The sequence below is a fragment of the Dama dama genome, chromosome 16, assembly GCF_033118175.1.
Source record: "Dama dama isolate Ldn47 chromosome 16, ASM3311817v1, whole genome shotgun sequence".
Taxonomy (NCBI): Eukaryota; Metazoa; Chordata; class Mammalia; order Artiodactyla; family Cervidae; genus Dama; species Dama dama.
This window is the reverse complement of record NC_083696.1, coordinates 35,936,088-35,941,531: the sequence shown is the minus strand read 5'-3', so window position 1 is coordinate 35,941,531 and position 5,444 is coordinate 35,936,088.

The following is a 5,444-nucleotide window of genomic DNA, read 5'->3' as shown; positions in this document are numbered from 1 at the left end:
TATTATTTTAATAATACTACCTCAGCTTGAAATCTCCACTACAGAAACCAAATTTAATATAATTTTAATGTCAGTTCAGCTTAAAAACTACAGAAATCAAATTTAATGGGCAGCATTGTGGTGCTGTGGTTGATCCCCAGCCTTTTTGACACCAGGGGTTGGTTTGGTGGAAGACAGTTTTCCCATGGGGGCTGGGATGCTGGGGTGCTGGGGTGGGGTGGTTTCAGGATGATTCAAGCGCATTACGTTTATTGTGCATGTGTACTCAGTCGTGTCTGACTCTTTGCAACCCCGTGAACTGCAGCCCAACAGGCTCCTCTGTCTATGGAATTTTCCAGGCAGATACTGGGATGGGTTGCCAGTTCCTACTCCAGGGGACCTTCCACACCCAGGATTTGAACCCGAGTCTCTAGCATCTCCTGCATTGTCAGGTGGATTCTTTACCACTGTATCACCATTTATTGTGCACTTTATTTTTATTATTAGTACAGCAACTCCACTTCAGATCATCAAGCATTGGATCCCAGAGGTTGAGGACCCCTGGTGTAGAGGAAAGAGCAAGGAGCAATCCAGGCTTGGGCCCTGGGTCTGCATCTAATAACTATTAAGTAGCCTCCTCACACCTCTCAACTTCTGTTTCCTTACTAGTAAATCATGCTTACCTCCTGAGGCTTTTGTGAGGAATAATTGAGGTAATTGTCTTGATACTTTGTTAACTGCCAAAGGTATTATTAACAGTTAGTATGAGGAATTATTAATAATAGATTAATAGTTATTAACATTAAAAAACAGGGGTTGGGAGTTCCCTGGTAGTCCAGTGGTTAGCACTCAGAGCTTTCACTACCATAGCCCTTGATACAGTCCTTGGTCAGGGAACTTAAGATCCTGTGCAGCCAAAAATAAAAACCCAGGGGCTTTATTCCTTTCTTGGGAGGTGCCTGGAGAGCTGCAGCAAATCCAAATTCCTGCCAGATTTCAGGGTCTTAAATGACCCATCCTCCCTTCTGCCAGCCTCGCTGGGGGCCTCACAATGTCACTTGCACCAGCCTTTCGTGTGTCAGCAAATCAATAAACATTTCTTGGACACCAGTTCCGCAGAGTATACCAACCCAAGGGATGCCAAGAACAGTCACAGCTCCTTTCTCACAACTTCACTGTCTAAGTTATAAGTGAGAATGGAACACGGATGTAACCCTTTCCCACCCCCACCAACCTCACACTTGCAGAAGCCTTCCAGTGGCACAAACATTACACTATTCATCATTACCTTCTTGAAAACTTCCTTGGCTTCCCGACAAGTTCTCACTCAGCCCTTTAAATATTTCTTCCATTGTCGTTCCTGTCTTGGACTTTTTAGTCTTCATAGTTTCCCTGAGATACCTCGTGCCCATGATTTTAACTATTACTTATGAACTAATGACTCAAAATAACTCACTAACTTAGACCCCTTTCCTTATTCTTATTTTCAATTCTGGGTATTCCTAATTAAATGTTCTACCACTACCTACAACCTAACATCCAAGTTAAGCTCATTACCTTGAGCTTCACACTCAGTCAGCATTCCTGCTGGGTATTTCATATCTTGCCACTGTTAAATCTCTGACCCCATATTGCCACTTTTAATGAGTGATATTTAGTCCTCCAGCTAGACTTCTTTAGTACTTTGGATACCAGTGAATAATCATTTTATCAAAATCACTCTTCCCTTGGCTTTTGTGATGGTACTCTCTGGTTCTCCTGTTCTGACTATTCCACTACTTCTTCCAAGACTCCTGTCTGAAATCCTCATCTCTCCAGCCCTGTAATGTTAGTGTTCCTCAGGAGTCTAGCCTTTATCAACCATATTTCTTTGTCTGCCCACTTATATTTAATAATCTCAACTATTGTCATGGCTTTAACTGTGGACTAAGAAGGCTATACAAATCTATACTTGTATCCCTGGTCTTGCCCCGGAGTTTCAGAATCCTATTTATATCCAGCTATCGCCTGACAGTTATTTGAATGTTCTAGAAGCCCACAGACACTTTACATTCAAATGGCCAAGAAACCCATTGTCTCCGCCCCCAGACCTGACTCTCCTGTTTCGTGTGCCTCAGCTGATGGAGCTGTTGTCCTCCATCATTCAAAATAGAAAGCTCTTGAGTTGTCCTTGATGCCTACATTTTGCCTCATCCTACATATTCAATTATAATTATTAAACCCTGCTTCTAACCCCTTAATGTTTCTCAAATCCAGCCCCTCCTTTCCTCTTGCAGCTGTCTTTGACTTGGACACCCCTCACATAGTCTCTCCAAATAAATGACCTGCTTTCTCCTCTTGCATAATTTCACTTCCTTGAGTCCATTCATCACACACAGCTCTACTGATCTTTCTAAAAGACAAATCTGACCATATCATTCTCTTACTTAAAGTCATGGTTCCTGACACTTCCAACAAGACGTAAAAAGCTGCCTATGAGTTGGCCCCCATCTCTCTGTAATGATTTATTGCATAGTCTCTTCAGAACAGGATTCTCTTTGATATAGAGCAGCAGTCCCCAACATTTTTGGCACCAGAAACCAGTTTCATGGAAGACATTTTTCCCCCCCATGGGGTGGGGGGATGATTCAAGTCCACTACATTTATTGTTCACTTTATTCCTATTATTATTACATCAAATCCACCTCAGATCATCAGGCGTTATATCCCAAAGGTTGGGGACCCCCGATTTAGAGAACTGCCTCCCTGATTACAAATGAGTGTTTATTGTGAAAATACCAATTAGAGTAGCCCTACTTTTATTTTTCTCCTATGGGAGTGGGCTTTTAACCAGGCTGTGCCTATTGAAGTTCATCTCCCCAGTTTTATAAATGGAAACTAGGGGAAATGCTTCCCTTTAAATATATCTATCTATATCTACCTATCTATCTATATATCAGTCTGATAAGTTTGAGATATTGAGTCTAGAGAGTAGCCAAGAGGCAGAATGAAAGAATCCTCATGTGACTGAGCCCTGACTTCAGATCCTTGAGATTCTCAGATGGCTCCAAGTCTCTGCAGCTCTTTCTTTAGTTCTGTGAGCTGAGAATTCTGCCAACAAACCCCCTTTTCTGTTTAAACTGATTGGACATGGGTTCCTGTCACTTGCTAGTAAGAGTCCTGAAAATTTTCTCTGTAGCATCTGCTTGTTATGCGCTTAATAACTGTTTCTAGTTCCCCTGCATCTGCTATACAGTCACGGTTCCCTGCCTCTGCTGATAGAGCTTCCCCTCCCTGGAGCTGGACGTGAGCAATGGGCTCATGTGTCCTTGGCACAGAAAGTCAAACTGACGGCAGGTATTGGCAGCAAAATCAGGGTTTGTTGCAGGGCCAAGCAAGGGAGTGGGATACAAGCCTCAGATCCACTCCAGCTTGATCTCTGAGTTCCTTTTTAAAGGAGAAGAACAAAGAAGCTGGGGTTAGTCATCATTTTGTGACTTTTTTGGGCTGTGCTGCACAGCATGTGGGATCTAGGAAGCATGATCTTAAGCACTGGACCACCAGGGAAGTCCCTTGTGACAGGTCTTAACTGTAGTTTCAAAAGTCAGGATACCTATGGTTTATGAATCTCTGGTCTGGTGGTCCATGGCCTGGGGGGGGGGGGGGGGCGCGGTGGGGTCTCTTAGCTCATCTTGCCCTAGAAAAACAACCTGAGTCTGTATGTTTATGATGATGTCGACAACATCAATTTTAGTCATCTGACTGGTTGAATAGTGTTTGGTTAGTACGGGATTGAGGTCAGAGGGAACAGTGCAGAAACAAGGTTTTGGATAGAGAGGTTAATCATAAACTATGTAGGGGAACTGGATTTGATTTCAGAGGTTCCTTAACACCTTTGTCATTCTGCTAATTCTTGCAATACTGGAAAAGACCAAAAGCGAGGCTCTGGTCTTTGTCAATCCCAGTGAATTTATCGAAGTGGAGAGGATAAGTGCTGTGGTGAGGGCCCTCTGGTGGTCACTGCTGCAGTTCCCACCAATTAGCATCGCTGTCAGCATCTTAACTATTAACCATTACAAGCAGAATTGAGGACAGATGGTCTCCTTACATTGTAATCTAGCAGCTCTGGGAGTTTAACAATGGTGGAGGAGATTGGAAGGTCCAATAGACAGAAGTTTGGCACTTCTACTTTTATTATCCTTATCCCTTAGTTTTCCTTTTATACATTCTCGTATCACCTAAGGCAGGCTTCCATGGTGGCTTAGTGGTAAAGAGCCCGCTTGGCAAGCAGGAGACTCGGGTTCAGTCCCTGGGGTTGGGAAGATCCCCCGGAGAAGGAAATGGCAACCCGCTCCAGTATTCTTGCCTGGAGAAAATTCCATGGACAGAGGAGCCTGGCAGGCTATAGTCTGTAGGGTTGCAAAGAATCAGACATGACTTAGTGAGTAAACAGCAGCAGCAGCACATCACCTACGGCAGCGGTCCCCAACCTTTTTGGCACCAGGGACTGGTTTTATGGGAGACAGTTTTTCCAGGGAGGGGGTGGGGGGAGGTGGAATAGTTTTGGTTTTAACCTGCTGCTTACCTCCTGCTGTGTGGCCTGGTTCCTGACAGGCCATGGACCAGTGGCGACCGGGGACCCTGACCTAGGGACCTTGTCTGTATGTTTCTTTTATTGCTGCCTGAGTCCTATCCCCATAGATTAACATGTAATACATCTAGATACAGTGTGGGCACCTGGAGTTTTAAAAGCTCCCCAGGTGTTCTTGTATGTAGTCAGTGAACCACTGCCCAAGGGTGCCTGATTAGGTCAAACCTGTTTTCAGCAGTCTGATGCCATAAATTTCTGCAACAAAGAGATAGGCAGTAAATGATTGCCCTAAGGCAGAGTTTTCATCCAGAGGATGAGTTGGGAAGTATTACATTCTCCTCTGTTCTTTGGAAGAGTTTTTGAAGGATTGGTGTCAATTTTTGAACGTTTGGTAGAATTTACCTGTGAAGCCATCTGGGGATAGCTTTTGTGGGACATTTTTTAAATTATTACTCAGTCTCTACTTGTTATAGGTCTCTAGATTTTTTATTTATTTTGAGTCTGTTTTGATAGTTTGTGTATTTCTAGGAATTTTTCAATTTCATCTAGGTGATCTGATTAGCTAGTGTGTGTGTGTGTGTGTGTGTGTGTGTGTGTGTGTGTGTGACTCAATCGTGTTTCTGTCAGTGGGGTTTCCCAGGCAAGAATACTGGAGTGGGTAGCCATTCCCTTCTCCTGGGGTTCTTCCCCACCCAGAGATCACACCTGGGTCTCCTGCATTGCAGGTGGATTCTTGACCTTCTGAGCCACGAGGGAAGCCCCTAGCTAGCATACACTTGTTCACAGTATTACCTGTGCTTCTTTTTACTTTCATAAGCTGGGAATAATGTCCCTTCTTTCCTTCCTAATTTTAGTAATTTGAGTTTTCTCTTTTTTTGTTTTTCCTGGTCAGTCT